This window comes from Phodopus roborovskii, unplaced genomic scaffold (assembly GCF_943737965.1).
Source record: "Phodopus roborovskii unplaced genomic scaffold, PHOROB, whole genome shotgun sequence".
NCBI lineage: Eukaryota > Metazoa > Chordata > Mammalia > Rodentia > Cricetidae > Phodopus > Phodopus roborovskii.
The window spans coordinates 13,787,350-13,803,774 of record NW_026126517.1 but is presented as its reverse complement, the minus strand read 5'-3'; the positions used below and the strand labels follow the sequence as shown (position 1 = coordinate 13,803,774).

General features: G+C 43.8%; 1 protein-coding gene across 4 annotated transcripts in view; it reads right to left on the bottom strand.

Moving 5' to 3' along the window:
* Kirrel3 (kirre like nephrin family adhesion molecule 3) overlaps positions 1 to 16,425 on the bottom strand; it is a 553,509-nt gene that overhangs the window by 346,115 nt on the left and 190,969 nt on the right. The window lies entirely within an intron of this gene.

Here is a 16,425-nt window from a genome sequence, read left to right as displayed (position 1 = left end):
TGAATAAATACCCCCTCCAAACACAGAGGAGCATCCCATTCTCAGACATCAATGCACTCTACCTCCCAGTTTTTCTGCAAGAGAATATTCAAGCCATGGGAGGCCAGTACAAGGAGCTGTGTGCCAGATGCACTCACTTAAGGAGTCCATCGATTTAAAAGCATTCAGATAGACGTGCTATAGAAGTGGGTTCCCGGCAGCAATATGGAATTCTCTCCAGCCCCACCGAGTTAAGCACCATGTTACATATCTTCCCTACCAGCATGAACATTTCCAGTACAGTAAACTTTGCTCAGGGAGGCAGGCTGGCAGTTCCTTGATGGGGAGTCGATGCCCACCCATAAGATAGCAATGAGTCCTGGGACTGTTCATTGCCCTTGTCTTCCCCAGGCATCCTTCTAGCCAGCTTCCTTCATGTATCCTTTCCAGTGAGTGTGGACAGCCTGGTTTAGGACCAGCTCGGCTCTGCTCACTGCCTTTAATAAAAGAGTGTGTACTGTGTAGTAGGTACCCTTATGTGTATGCTGCAATACTATTAATCTTCAGCCTAACTCAGATCATAGAAGTAGAAGTGTTTGTATTAAGACGTTTTCTTTTATCATTACAGATTATTGTACATGTTTATGAGCTACATTGTGAGTCTTTTAGTTTGAAGAACAATCTCACCATGTAGTCTAGGCAGTCCTTGAAGTCTCAACTTTCCCATATCAATCTTTCCACTGCTTGGATTGAAGGCATGTGTTGCTCTGCCTGGGCACAATGTAAAACTATGACTCAAGTATACAATAATAGACCAGGGAATCAAGCTGGGGAAGCAGAGATGGGGATTTGAGTTCATGTCTCCTCAAGCTAAGTATGGGTTTCTTTCCCATAGCATACTGACAGGGACACTGCTCTTTCTGCTTGCAGAGTTCTGAATGGCTGCCTGAAGACCCCTGGCTCCTGTGGTTAGGATAAGAGTGAAGATTGATGCTTTGGGCAACAATCACTCCTATCACTCAAGGACAGATTATGGACAGTGGTCCCAAGCCAGCACCAGGAAGACTGGCAGCTTCCCTAGAGCTTCACAAGGAAGTCACACATGGCTTGGGGGTATATGGTGACCATAACTTTGGGGACTTCCCAAAGATACTCTGCCAGCTATCAGAGCTCTAGATTCTAGAAGCTGAACTTGTCCACACGTGGCTTTCCTCCCGTTACCATTATGGAGTCAACTCGTCTTTCTCCCAGGCTTTATTTCTTCTACACATATGGAGGAGCATAATGCCCTGGGATCAGAATGTTATGTTTCTGATGGGACCACACACTTGGGGATGAGGTCTGCCTTAAGAAAGTGATGAAACCTCAGAGGACCATAGTTTTCCCTTGGCAAAATAAGAGCTTTTAAAGACGCTTATCAGAGTTGCATGAGGTGTCACACTGTAGCACAAAGACATCTTAGCAAAGACATGTTGATGCAGGGTACTGACTGCAGGAATAGGTCTATAATGGGTCTCACTTTTATCTGCGCCAACACTTAAGATGAACCAAGGGCCCTTAGCAGAGATGAAGAGTCCTTTTTTAATAGTAGGCCCTAGTATGACCCAGTGGCAGAATATCTTCCCAAAGCTCTGGGAAAACACTTGAGTTGAACAAATCTCCGAGACACACCAAAGGTTTGAGGCCTCCAGAAGCCAGCTGTCTCAACCTAACAGTGACAGGAGAGAAGAGAGGGCTTGCTATGGAACATCTAATTCCTTTCACCAGGTCCTCTCTTGCTGCCTTCACCCATGGCAACATCTGCAGAGAGCCCAGGGCAATGAGATTCACACTCAGCCAGCAGAATCCAGGTATCCATCCTCTGCCTGTTGGAACAGAGCTGAAGTCTAGCACCCAGTGCCCACAGGGGTTCTTAGAAGATTACAGGAAGTTAGATTTACACTTACAAGTGCTCCAGGTGGCTTGTTGAGGGGCAGCAGCTCTGCCCTATAAACCTCCCATGTTAGGAGAAAAATATCTTCTTCACATAGGACCTGAATGGCATGTTCAATTGCACTGCAAGGACAGAGTTCTCAAAGCTACAGAGCTACACCTAACTCCTGCACTGAATGGATTGCTTTCTAACTGATACAGACAGGTTTCCTCCCCCAACACCTCAGAGAAACAACACAATGCCTTCTTGAAACCCTCAGCATCTAGCCGGATACTGCTTCACTGATAGCTGTGGGCAGGTAGAGCCCTCAAGACATCATCACACATCTATTTACATGTTCCAATTTTCTGGATAAGGACTTGGGCACAGAAATGTTAAGTGACCTTTGCAGGTTACATGGTTGGTGATTATGTCAGCTCTCAACCTGGGGCAACTTTGACCTCCAGGGGACAATTGGCAATGTCTTGCGAAATTCCTGATTTCCCTGACCACAGAGATGCTACTGTGAGTTAAGGACAAACAAGGATGCTCCAAATATTCATTCTCATACATAGCACCGCCACCCCCAAATGTCTGGTCCAAAATGTCAACAGCATTGACATTAAGACATTTTGGATTACAGTCAAAACAATATATACAAGAAACCAAGTTATGTGGATTTGAATGCAGTTATCACCTTTGTCTGTGGTTGAATCTCTTCTGTAAGGTATTTAGAAGACAGTAGCTTAGTTGACTATGATGTTTAGAGGTGGGCTCTGTGTAGGATGGAGCAGTGCTGGCATTAGAAGACACTCAGAGGACATTGCATGTTTTCCATAAAAGTGTAGGTTAGCTTTTCTCTTAGATTGTGAATGCTCTGAGGGCAAGAGCTGAGTTCTGGTCATCCTTGCATCCCCAGCACTTTCCATGAGGTACATCTAGTCCAGTGTTTGATCGAATGGCATTACAGGAGGCAGCCGACTAGCTGGACTCATGGAAGGACTCTGTTCTCTTGTTTGCTGGGAGGGAAGAAACATATGTGCATTGTAGAAAAAAAAAGAAAGAAAATCTACAGATGATGGAAGAGAATAAAATAAAACAGTCTCACCCTGATGATCTCCCTGCCCTATGACAAATGTATTTAACACCTCATTCCCCCTGCCATGTTTGCTGAGGCTGAGATTCATGAGATTTGCATGCATATATTTTTTTCTTTAATTGAAATGAGTTCATACTATACATGTTGCTTGGCACTCAGCTTCTAATCACTTAAAAATATATTGGAAACTAGTACAGAGGTAGGCCAGGAGATTTGTCTTGAAGTCATGTTTGCATAGCAATCACCCATTTTTATTTAAGCTGCATCATTGAAGAGGGGCTCTGTCGGTGTAAACATCTTTCCATGTCTATAAATACACTTCCACTCCATAGCATTTAATGGCTGCAAACCAGACGGCCATATAGTTACACTGTAATGTATTAAAGCAGTCCTCAATTGTTGGGATTTGTATTACGTTTATCTTTTATTGTGACAACAGTGCTATGATAAATACCCTTCTAGTGAAATCTTTGCACATATCTCTAATTTTTCCTACTTTGCATCTGTCTTGTAGAAATTGCTGGAGCAAAATAAATGTGTATTTTGCAGTTTTTGAAAAGCGCAAGCACATGGCTCTCCCGAATGATTGTGCCAATGAACATCCCTCCAGCAGTGCATTGAGGGTGACCATGTTAGAGCTTTCTAAACAAAAATGTAAAACTGCCCATTTCCAAACCTCCTCATGACCTATGCCTATGACACTAGCACAGAAGAATTGCCATGTGTTGTGCTTTTGGCTAATAGGTATGGGTAACTCATTTTGGTGTGATGAGTCGTGCAGCTGTTTTCACGCTTCTAAACATACCTATGAGGAAGTATAGTTACCAGTACCTAACATGGTACCTGGAATTTGGCAGAAACTGGAGCAATGCGTCTACCATCCATGCCCATGAATGCTGCTGTGGTGATAGCTCCCCCATCCCCTTATCTTGGTAGCTATCTCCAATTTACTGCCTTTTGAAAGCCAATATACCATTTTATACATGCGCCAGAGTGATTTATCAAAAGTCTGAGATGGAGCATGCCATTCTTCCTTGCTTAAAAACCTTCAGTTGCTCTCTTTGTCATGGCACACGAAGATCTGGACTACTCAGAAAAGCCTACAAGGCCCCAGGGTCTGAAAAGAGACTAACTTCATCTCCTATAGGTCTTGTCTTCCATGCTCACCCATACCTCAGTCATGCACTGCCAGTGGGCGTCCCAGAAAGATCTATCCCTTTATTCCTCTGTCCTTTAGCACAGGGATAAGCTTTATCCTTGAAATGCCTTTATTTCCTTTTCTACCTTGTTTATTTATAAAAATTGTCTCTTGGGAAACCTGGGTGGACAACCTTTTCTACCTACCTGATGCAAACAATGCAGTCGTGTCCCTGAACATCCCTGAAAATCTTACATAATCACCATTTAGACCACATATCCCACAGTGTTGTGGCATTGTAGTTATTATTTGCATGGGAGTCTCCCTTGTCAGATTCTTCGGAAACAGAATCTTGGGTTACTCCTGTTCACCTTTCTCAATGCCTGGCACCAAGTTTGGCACACAGTAGGTGTTAAGTGAGTGTTTTCTGTATGTCTGAATAAATGATAAGATAATATCCATCCTTTGTCCCTACATCCCTTCTTGCCTTCCATCTATAGGGCTCTGTTTATGGTGATACTGTTGGTAACAAACATACTCATCTTTACAACTTCTTATATTCCAATGATTTTCCACACTTCATGAACTAACAGCAAACCATTATATTCCCTCCTTAGGATCAAGCAAATTGACAGAATCAAGTGATCTGCTACCAGCTCTACAAGGGATGTGGAGAACAAGACAGTACTACATCCCTTTCTGACATCATCAAGAAGCCCTTCTCTGTGTGGAAGAAAGACCTGAACTTGTAGAACTAGAAAAGGAATGTGTGTGTGTGTGTGTGTGTGTGTGTGTGTGTGTGTGTGTGTGTTGTGTGTGTGTAGGTGACAGAATATAAGAGCAGGAGGAGAGAAGCTCAGGGAGAACTAGGCAGCAAGGAATAAAATCTAATGGAAAGAAACCAGAGGAGACTGCTTGCTGATGGGATGGTAGGCAATGTGGGAGTCATACCAACCAAGAGCTTGTGTGGGCTTGTGCACAGTGACTGTGTCAGGAGAGCATCTTTTGCTGAATACGGAGAAGGGGGGTGGAGGAGACAGCCTTTGCTTTTTACTCAACGTAATTAATTACTTTGTGGCTTTAAATAAAAACCAGCTCTTCGAGGGAAAGCCTGACAGGGTTTCTTTTTAACTTAATGTTTGCTGAACCATTCCTTCTATCTCACTTACCTGATGTGGAGCATATGCTGGGATCAGAGTGACAGAGGATAAATCACCAGCTTTGCTTGGCTTCTTTGAAAAATGAATTTGGGGGCTGAGATTCCTCATCAGTATACATCTTCTGAGAGCAGCTTCCTGACAGGCCAACAGGCTTGGGGGATGTCCTGTGCAAAGGTAAGTAGGGACTCAGAAGAGCCCAGATGTTTACATCTGGCAACAGATCCATCACCTCAGAACACAGGGCAAGCCACATGTGTAAGGCTAAACGGGTGTGTCTGGGGCTGAGTTGGAGAGCCAGCTGCAATCTCGAGATTAGGATGCAGATGTGGTTCTGAGAATTCAACTAATCCACCATGGACTTTTAATTAGTGCCAGATACATGGACGCTTAGTGATGATGCGCAGGTACAAGATTAGACATGGGCCTCACTCAGAAAGCCTGAGGTAGTCTCCCTCAGCTTTACCATTGGCAGTCTGAGCATGCCTGAATCTCTACATCCACACAAAGGGATGAAACAGCCTTGTGTTTCAGTTTGCCATGAGTGTACATGTTTGTCAGCTCTGTCCACTGTTGCTGTCTCATTTTCACTACTAATTTCAGTGAGCTGTAAGTTCCAACATAATGACTGGCCTATGGCTGATGCTAAAGAAAAGCTTGCTATTCCTTCCTGGCTAGAGTTTGTGGTTATGAGTTCCCAGGCCTCTAGGCTAAAGCAGAAGGAAGTACTGGGAAGTACTTTTTACTCTGGGAGCTTGGGTCAAGATAAGAAGGTGGTGTGAGTTGGGTAACATTTCCCATAAGATGGAGGCTTTGCTATATCAAGCTACTAGACTCCAACGGGAGATGTGGGGAAGAATCAACTCTGCGTGAGTGCCTTGGCTCCTGACCTTTCAAGTTAATAATGACATGATGTTGAACAAATCGCCTGGTCTCTGTGCACATTAGTTCCCTCATCCCTACAATGGGGAGGTGAACTGGATTGGATACTTTAAACAATTTTTCCTCTTAGCATTCCTTTTCTGATTACAGCAGTCATGTGTACTCATTATAGAAAGCTTGGAAAACACACATGAAAGTCTAAACAAGATAATTCAAACCACCCATTATCCCACCACCCGGAGAAAAACACTGTTAATGTTGTGCTATATTCTGCTTTCTTGGTTCATAATATATTAGAGAGTGAAATCAGGCTGTGTATTCAATTTTATGTCATGTTTTTCTTTGCCAGTGTTAAATTACCATAAGCATTGCTGCTATGTCATTAAAACATTACCTGGGCCCTGTTTGTAAGGTTCCTTCTGATATTAATTTCCCAGGAGAATGGGGTGCCTTTCTTTGCTATTCAAAGCATTAACTATCCCGATAGCATCAGACATCTTGTGAGGTGCCATTCATCAGGGGTTCTTGAGTCTCTTTGGTCAGTATGTCATTCAAGGGCACTAAGGGGCTCCTCAAACCACCAAGCTGACCTATTTGGATTTAGTACCCGAGAGGGAGAAAAGGGGATGTGGACCTGGGGGAGCCGTCAGCAAGTGGATATGCTCTTTAAAACTTAAATATCAGGAACAACCAGACATGGACAGAGGGAGGGGCCAACTAGACATAGATTTTTCAAGAGTAGATTACTAAGACTTCTGTTGAACTTCTTTCTTTTTTCCCCCTGGCCACAGACATTCAAACTTTCTTTATTATAAAACAAGACCATTTGTTAAAAAGTTAAGATTTAAAATAAAATAATTTGCGGGAAGTTAACACACTGATTATAGTTCACATGAAGGCTGAGATGGAGACAATGCTGTGAGCTTGGCATGTGACTGTCCTCCCTGAACTACTAGTTGGGATCAAGCTGTAACCATGTTCTGACCACAGGTATACCTGCTGATAGAATATAAATGACTTCCAACCCTGGCTCTAAAAGACATACTTCAGTCCTCTCTCTCTGCTCCCACTCTGGAGGCGACAAGTTATAAACAAGAAAGCTGAACCTGAGGGAAGCTTGCCCACATGGCCTCTTGCGTGAATGAGAAATAAGTTTTGCTATGCAAACCTCACCAATACTTTGGTGTCTCATTGCTTTTGTGACTTAGCTTGCTCAGACTGACATAAAGACAGTAAATAACTGATAGTGTAGGTTTTAGAGAAGGGGAGGAAGAAAGTGCAGCTCTTGGAGCTTGGGTGGGTGGGCTGCCAGGGCCACCATATAGCACGTTTGGTTTGAAATAGAAAACCTGTCTGCCATGCAGGTGCACAGGAACTGGCCGACTAAGTGGATGCACAGCAGATGGTGGGAGTGGGAAGTTTTGGAGAAGCAAAAGGAGGATGCTAGAAGGATCTGTGTGGTAATGGATTGGAGATGGAGACATCAGGATGAACTTATGTTTAGCTGAATATAGATGGGCGTACTTTGAGGTGGGTGTGCGTGTGAGGGCCAGTGCTCACATATGTAATTCCTTGCTCTGTCTCCTGACAAAGCCTGGGAGCAGCAGTGCTCTTATAGCAACAAGCACTCCCAAATCCCAGATTTAGGTTTCTAATATCTTTACAGAAAGGAACCAGGGCTCCTCGGGAAAAGAGCACATTATGTGACCATGGCAGGAAGGGTGCCAGAAGAACATGGGGCATCTTACAGTGTTAGAAACACAGGGCACATGCCTGTGTGAAGAGGTGCCTTGGTTTGCTTCCTAGGTCTCCCGAAGTGAGTTACAATCAGCCAGGCAACTGGAAACAATAGCAATTTCTCTTCTCAAGAGTCCTGCAGGCTGGAAGCCTAAGCTAAAGCTGTCTGCAGAGCCTTGCTTTTACCGAGACCTATGTATGGGGTGGGAATCCCACCCTACCTCATCCTACTTTTCGGGCGACGTTTAGTACTCTGGAATTTCCTTGTGGTGATGATTCAGTCTGGTATCTGTCTCTGCTACCATCACCCCCTTCTCCCTGCATGTGTCACCCCTCTTATAAGGACACCAACGATTTTGAGTTAACATCTTATCTTACACAACTATGACTAAATATGAACTAGTTACATCTGCAGCAGACATTTTTCAACTAAATTCAGAACTTGAGGCATCATGGTTTGGGGTTTCAACACACTGGGTTTGGAGAATACAATTCAACCCATAGTAAGCTCATGGTGATGAGGTATTCTGAAGGGACACAGAAGCCTCAGGAAGAGCTCTCAATGGCTAAAGATGGGGTGGATAAGCCTAAAATGAAGCAGTATTGGCTGATAATCCCAACCACAACAGTGTGTTCCCAGCACATGGATTTATTTCCTTGGGCTAAATAGATGATTGGATATATATATATATATATATATATATATATATATATATATATATAAAATCAAGGGACTGGGCCAGAGAAATGGCTTAGCAGTTAAGAGAACTTGCTGCTCTTGCAGAGGACTCCAGAATAGGTTTCCAGCATCCACATAAAGCTGCTAACAACTGCCTCTAACTCCAGATCCAGGGTATCTAATACCCTCTTCAGACCTCTGTAGATACTGCTCCCAATGCAGCCAAATTAAAAAAAAATTAAAAATAGAAAATAATCAGTACACAAAAATTGCAAATGATTTGTGCAATTCCTCTTTCCTTAAAGGAGAACAACATGAGTTCCTAGTCTGAGCATGGTCACATAGTGATTACCTTCTAAAAAAAGTGAGGGAGAACAGACAACTCTACAGCGGGAAAACCAGATATGTACCGCCTTGGTTATGAGGTCAAAGCCACGATCAAAAGGTAGGCATGTGGGTGGTACACATGTATGAAGTAATGCAAAGACTTTGTGGAAAAAGTAGCAAATCACAGCAAAGTATGGACTTAAGTTAATAACAATGCACCAATATTGGATTTTTAATTGTGACAAATGCTCTATACCCAGGGAGGGTATTTAACAGTAAGGGAGACCCCATGCGGGGTGTATGAGAATCAGAAGCTATTATTAAAGACAAAAGTATTTTTAAAATGCTACTCCAAGAAGAGGAAAGAGAAGGAGGAGGGGAAGGGACAGGAAGAGGGGGAAAGATGGTGGCGGTGGACACAGACTCAAGCTACAATGCATGACTTGGCTAATAGGCTGGGCGTCTGTCCCCATGTACCTCCTCATCTCAACCACCTGCACAACTGTGTGGCAGTCCAAAGCCAAACTGACCCTCTAGCATCATTTAACATTTAACGTAGAGCCTTTTTGTTTTTTTGCATCTGAACTAATTTCTTCTGCAAATAGAAGCACACACACAGTTGCTTTATGCATGTGTAGGCTTCAGAGAGAATGCCTTCATCTTGAGAAGTCCAGCCTTCAGGAGCTAGAGAGCACAGCCATGTTTCCTAGCTGCTTGCACGAAAGCAAAACACCTTAAAGGAATGAAATGTCTGCAAGCCACGTATGCCCTCAATGACAAGGCTGGGGGACAGAGGGCACAGGGCTGGGGCTGGGGGTTATGGCAGTCAAGGGGAGGTGTATCTCCAAAATCTTGCTTCCAGAGGACAGCTTTTCATTATTATTTGTGGCTCAGTGACAGCGAGCCAGGTTCCTTTCTATATGGTAACTTCTCCACACAGCAGAACAAACATTTTGAGTTACATATGGGATTAATTTTCTGCTTTTCTTAATAGTGAAATGCTGTGGTGGTTTTTTGTTTGTTTGTTTGTTTTCCCCTGAGGCTTCTGGCATAGGCAACATAGAAGAAATGCCATTTGTTCCTGCCTTGTCCATTAAGTGTCCATGCTCCTCAAAATACTGAAAAAGATATTTGGTTAGCTTAGACTGTAGACTGGAAAGTCATTGTTGGGACACATCAATAGCCTGGGATATCCACCCTGCTTCACTCTAAATTCTGCATTTTGTAGGTCTGCTCTAAAAAGAAAATCCTAAACCAAAAAAAAAAAAAACAAACAAACAAACAAAAACAAACACATTCTATAAGCATAATTGCAAAAACAGCCAAAATATTCAACAGTTGAGAAATGGTTAAATAAATTATGGTTCAGAGACTTGATAGAATATTATGGAATCATTAAAATGATCATTTATGAGAATCATATAATATGGAAATTGCATCTGATAACTATACCAAGTAAAAAATAAAGATAAAAATATAAGTGGAGATAATTACTACCCTGTTAAAATATGCATAAGATAAAAACTCATAGGAGAGCCCCCAAAATGCTAACAGTGTTTGTGTTAGACTGGTGGGATTGGGATGGGTTCTTTTCTCTGGTTTCCAAATTTTCTTTGATGTGGTAATATCACATTATAATGGAAAAATTATTTTTAAACTGTGTCAAGTCCTGTCCCCCAAAGCATATGAATAGTAGAATAGGGTTCTATTATATTTGTTGAAAAACATAATAATGGTCATCAATAATAAAAGAACCTTAATAAAAATTAATAACATTAAAAGAAATACACCCGGAGAAAAATGGTATGGTGAGTTCTAATGCAGAGGGACACTACTTCCTCCAGCGTAAGGTTTGGGGTCTTTTTTTTTTATGAAACTCACTGAGGCATATGCCTGGTGGAGGAGGGCAGGTTAAGGTGGGCGGGTGGCTCTCTGAATGCTCCATCCTATCCTTGGGCAGCACCCCAGAGCTCTGCTCCAGCTCAGAGGCAGCTTGGAGGAAACCCTGGTTTTCATCCCTAATAGTGCTGGAGCTGCTGAACAGGTAGTCTGTTGTGGTGGGCATACAGCAGAGCTGGGCTTTTCTAACAAGCAGTCACTGGCCATATGGCTAATGGGGGCAATGGCTTTGTCTGAATGCCCTCATCTAACCTAGAGGGAAACCATCATAGGTGATGGGAGCTGGTGGGTTTGGGCTTTTGCCTGTATTGATGCAAAGAAAAGGACACAGTGGCGCAGCCACCAGGAGGGGTGTGAGCTGAGACAGGTAGGGGAGGCTGCTCTAGGAGAGAACAGCTGAGTAATGAATGAGACAAGGATGAGGGGATGGAGCCAATCAGCTTCCAGCTGGGTAGGCATTATCAGCCCCTCAGTCCCTAGTTCATGGCTCTTTGTATTGTAGCTTGGAACTGCAAAGAAGCCAAGAAACAACCTTTACCTGGGAGGAGTGCACAATGAATATTACAAGGGACAGTAACTTGCAGTGTTTGTTATCCACACAGTTGAAAGCCTTGCCCGATAATGAAGACAGTGCATATAGCACCCCCCAAATCAGCATAAACACACCCAAACACAAAAGAACTTTCCTAATATTGCCTTTCCTGCCAAAGCAGAGGAAGTGAGCCCTGAGACCTAAATGTTAGGCAAGTCCTTGGCATCTCCCCGCATCCCCATTTTTGTTTTGTTTGAAAAAAAGATGACTGGCTACTTTTGCTCAGGAGAGATTAATTTTGAATGAAAGTAAATGTTCGTTCAGTTCCTCAGTTCTGCAGGAGGGATGGTACAATTTGGACAGCCAGTCTCTGGCATGCAGTTGCCACGCTTCTTGTTAATTCTGTCCCCTCCCACTACTCAGTGAAGCATGAATACTCTATGTTCAGGCCTTGTGCCCGAGCTTGCCATTCTTTCAGCCAGAAGTTGGATCATAATACAGGAAGCACTTTCCCACCTCACAGTCTTCCAACCGTGGATGGCATGGGTCCATTGCAATGTACCTTCTTCTCACTCTGCTTCCCTTGGTATTCTTTCTGTTTTATTTGTTATATGTTCTGTGCGAGGAACGCTATGTACCAGTTAACTATAACCCTGTTAGACAGCTACTGCTATTATTTTTATTTTTCAGATGAGAAAATTTAAACAGAGAGAGGTCAAATAATTCACAGGAGCACGAGGAAGTTAGGCCTGGGGGCAGGGCATACTCTCAGCCATGTCGGCATCCTGCTTCCCACAGATAGTGATGGAGTTAGGACTGGGACAAAAATGACCAGTGCAGTCTGGAAGGATGCTGGTCCTAACTATCTATTTTCTGTTCCCGAGGAAGCTCTCTTCCCAGCTGTTCTGTAAGTCTGTACTCTTACAGCCATCTTGCTGTCACTAAGCACTGTGTCCTGAGCTGCTCTTTCTCACTGGGCTGTTCAGGTAGGATATACAAATTGTCTTCTACATTTCTGTGGGGTTAGAAGCTGTTGGCTTTGAGACTTAGCCAGGGCTGTGTTCATTTCTTCACCTTACAGGTTGGTTTTCCTAACAGGAGCTGTGCACACTGGCAAACTTTCCCACCAAATGAATCCAAGGGAATGTGGATACATTAGGGTGACCTTCCCTGGGAAGATGCTGGCAGGATCAAGGCAGCCTCTGAGAAGCCTACTTTGAGGAAGGGGAGGAGAACTGTGCTCTTCCAGGCTGTGCTGCAGTGTCTCTGCTACTTGGGATAAGGCCCTGCCTAGCCACACCAGATCCATCACCACCATCTGTTGTCATTGAGTGGCTACAAAAGCTGTATGATTGCTATCTAACGGTCTGATTGTTTGAAACTGGAAATCATCAGTTCAACCTGGAGTCATCTAGGCAGCTGCATGTCACATTTGCATTATAAACAAGGAGAAATAACCAACTCATACTTAGACTTCAGTCCCTAAGCTGTGACCTGAATAACTATTATCATTAGCAGAGCCATCTATTAAGCCTCTCTAGGAGTGTGAGACCGGGCATCCTATCAGTCAATTCCTGTCAAGGGATACAGACCACAAATATGACCACATATTGGGGTATATCTGAGCAGCTGATGAGCCCATGAGAGGCAGAGCTATACTTCTCCTTCCAGATCCCATGCATATTATATCTAGCTCTGCTTAGTGCCTGTAGCAGTATTGGAACACATGCATCTGTCTCTTCCATGCTACCATGAGTTCTTCAGGAGCAAACCCATCCATCCCCTGTGTACCTCCAGTGCTCAGTAGCCCAGGCACATAATAGGCACTTAATTCAGGGTTATTAAATAATGATGATGCATTTATACCACTTACTATGCAAACCCACAGTCCTCAGTCCTCTTACCCATTTCTCTGGAGTGGTCATCCCTGACCCTATGGATTTGTTCTCATGTGTCTTGTTCACTTGCCTCCTTTTCCCTCTGCATGAGATAACAAGAAACTGCACTGGATTCTAGGCAGGCACACAAAACCAATTGGACAGACTCAGTTTGCATCCAGATATCTGTGGGACACAAAGTGGGTGGCCAACAAAAAGGAAGATGCACTCCGATGTGGAGTCTCTGTGGATGTGGCCATGGCTGAGAAGAAAGCTCTTCCCAGATTAGTTTGGTGACACTGCTCACAAAAATCAATATAATACTCAGTTCCTTGATCTATAAAATAAAACTTACTGTTATGAGTTATAACTCATAGAATTTTTTAAAATTCTGCCTGCCTGTATGTCTGTGCACCATGCGCATGCCTGGTGCCCACAGAGTCCAGAAGACTGCATCAGATCCCCTGAGACTGGAGTCAGTTGTGTGCTACTATTTGGGCCTGAGAATTGAACCTGGGTCCTCTGGAAGAGAAACCAGCACTTCTAATGATTAAACTACCTCTCTATCCTTCATAGATGTCTGTCTGTCTGTCCGTCCATCCGTCCATCCATCCACCTATCTATGTAGAGGTGGTCAAACACAAGTGCCACATATACAGGTGAAGGTCAGAGGATAACTTGTAGGAATCAGTTTTCCCCTTCCACCATGTGGTACCCTGGGATTGAACTCAGGTCCTAAGGCTTGGCAGCCACCTTGTAAGCCCTCACAGAAGTATTCCAAGTATCCAATAGCATACTAAGGATGGGGTTAGCTTGGTTCATACTTAAGAAAAAACATACATAAAAACAGTCCTTGCTCAGTTGTCTTTCTCCTGTTGGTGGATGTCTCCCTCAGCTTTACCTAAACATGAGCAGTGTACATCCCAGTGAGGAAATGAACACAGAGGAGTCAAGGGGAAAAGCCAATTCAATTCCAATTTTGGCTTTGCCAAGCCTGAACGAATGGCTGACAGTCAATGTGAGGACCAGCTGCTTCCTTGAGTGCTCCCTTCATCTCTGTTGTGTGTCCGCCTCTACCATCACCTGGATTTTCCAAAATCTCCTAGTCCATCTGCTGGAAGAGCCAATGGTGGATGGGGACATGAAAATCAAGAACAATGCTCATTGTGTCTGCTTCAATATGGCCTGTGTTCTTCTACAGAATCTGAATAAGACACTACACTGAGCATGTTAGGTAGGGAGGGAGGCTTGCAAATGAGAATGCAAACAAGAAAGGTCACTTCTTAGGTCATGGAAAAAAAATAAAGATAGCAAGCACCCCTTCAATGGCCTTTTCATTCTGTTAGGATGGGAAAGGAACAGGCATGTTTGCTAACAAAAGACCAGAAATTGCCTTCTGAGTGCTGCCCAAGTTAGTCAAAAAAGCTCCACTTTGGGGAAGCCTTTCATTGAGAAAAGAGTGCATTCTGGGGGTCTGCACACACACACACACACACACCTGATTGGTATTTGTTGATCTGATGAAATGGGAAATAGTTGTGATATTAAACCCTGAGTGGAGGGCAGGTGTTACAATAAAAACTACAATTTGTCATCACTGGTCCCAGCTGACACAGCAAGCTACCAAGTCACCAGGCTCCGCTCGTGGGAGCTTCATCTTGGTTTCAGCTTTGAGAAAAGAAAGCCTGGCCACTTCTAATTTTTATAGGATTTGCAGAAAATTGTACATACCACGCACGCAGATCTGTGGCCCTTTCCTATCCTTATTCCAGAAGAGAGGAGTGCATTGGGTGCTTCTGAAAATGAGTGGCTGCAGCCGAGCATTTGCTGCACACAGGGATGCATGGCCACATTATGGGGGAATTGAGCAGCAACTGAACTCATGAGTGGTGTGGGTAAAACTGCCCTTCCTCCTTCCTGACACTATCACCATCCTTATCCTATAGTGGGAAAAATGAAGATTTAGCGATGTTCATAATTCTTCCCAAGTCACGCACCTGGTCAGTGGCAGAGCCTGGCTAAGAGACAGCCAGTTTGGTGCTATGATCCAATTTTTGATCATTCTACTCTGTCACACTGTGGGCTTTACTTCCTTAAAGATGAAGTGATTCTTCCAGGCACAGAATCCACCCAGCAAACACACAGCAGCACTGTTTGTCAGGGCCCCCACACAATGTCTGACCAGTGTTATTGCCTGTACAGCACTGTGACAAAATGTCTGACAGAAACAACTTAAAGGGAGGAATTGTTTACTTTGTCTCGTGGTTTCTGAGAGTCTTGTCTGTCCTCACTCAACTGTCTTTAAGCTCCTTGTGAAGCAGAAAATCAGGGCGGCTGGAGTGTAGACCTATTCAATTCACAGGCAACAGAATGAGGAAGGGGCTGGGGACCAGGTAAAACCTTCAAAGGCATCCCTGCCCCATGACCTATTTCCTCCAAGTAGCCAAATTTCCCCAATAGTGCCATCAACCGGACACCAAACATTCAACACCTCAGTCTGCTCATGGATTTGAAATTCAAGCCATGGCGTGACCTAATTGCCCAGTAACAGGAGAACAAGCAAATAAATTATGGTATATACACATGGTGCCACTAATGACAGCCACTAATGACAGCCCAAGGTAAATCTTAAATAAAATACTGAATGAAAAAGGCAAGTTACAAAGGTCTTTATAACATCTAAGCTTATTTTCATAAAGTTCCAGAATGAGCAGAGCTAAAATGCCCTGTCTGAGGATGTACATATGAAATAAAACTATGAAGAAGGTGCAAGAGGAGAGGAGAAATGAATGAGAAGAGCTTCTTGTGGGAAAAAGGATGATGAGGAGGGTGGGTGGTGTGGACACGTTCCAGTTCTTACATGGGGTTCATACGAGGCCACTTGGCTGCTGGCTTACATCTTGGCTGAGCACATTCTTTTACCATGTTGAAAATATTACACAGTAAAATTAAAGTGTTCAGTATCCCCACGTGCAAGTGGGAATGATTTTAGCTTCTCATCCCTGCCTACGCCAGTGTACGAGGGAGGTTCACTGATGCAGTGTGTCAGCGACAAAGGAAAGGGACTGGATTCTTAATGAGACTGTTAAAGGTTGTCCCGCTCAGTCACAGCAGGTAACGGAGTCTCAAAAGTCTTGGGCAGAGAGCCACAGTGCAGCAAGCAAGTCTTGGTGTGGATGGCAGGCTGGGCGAGGAAGGGTTGCCTCG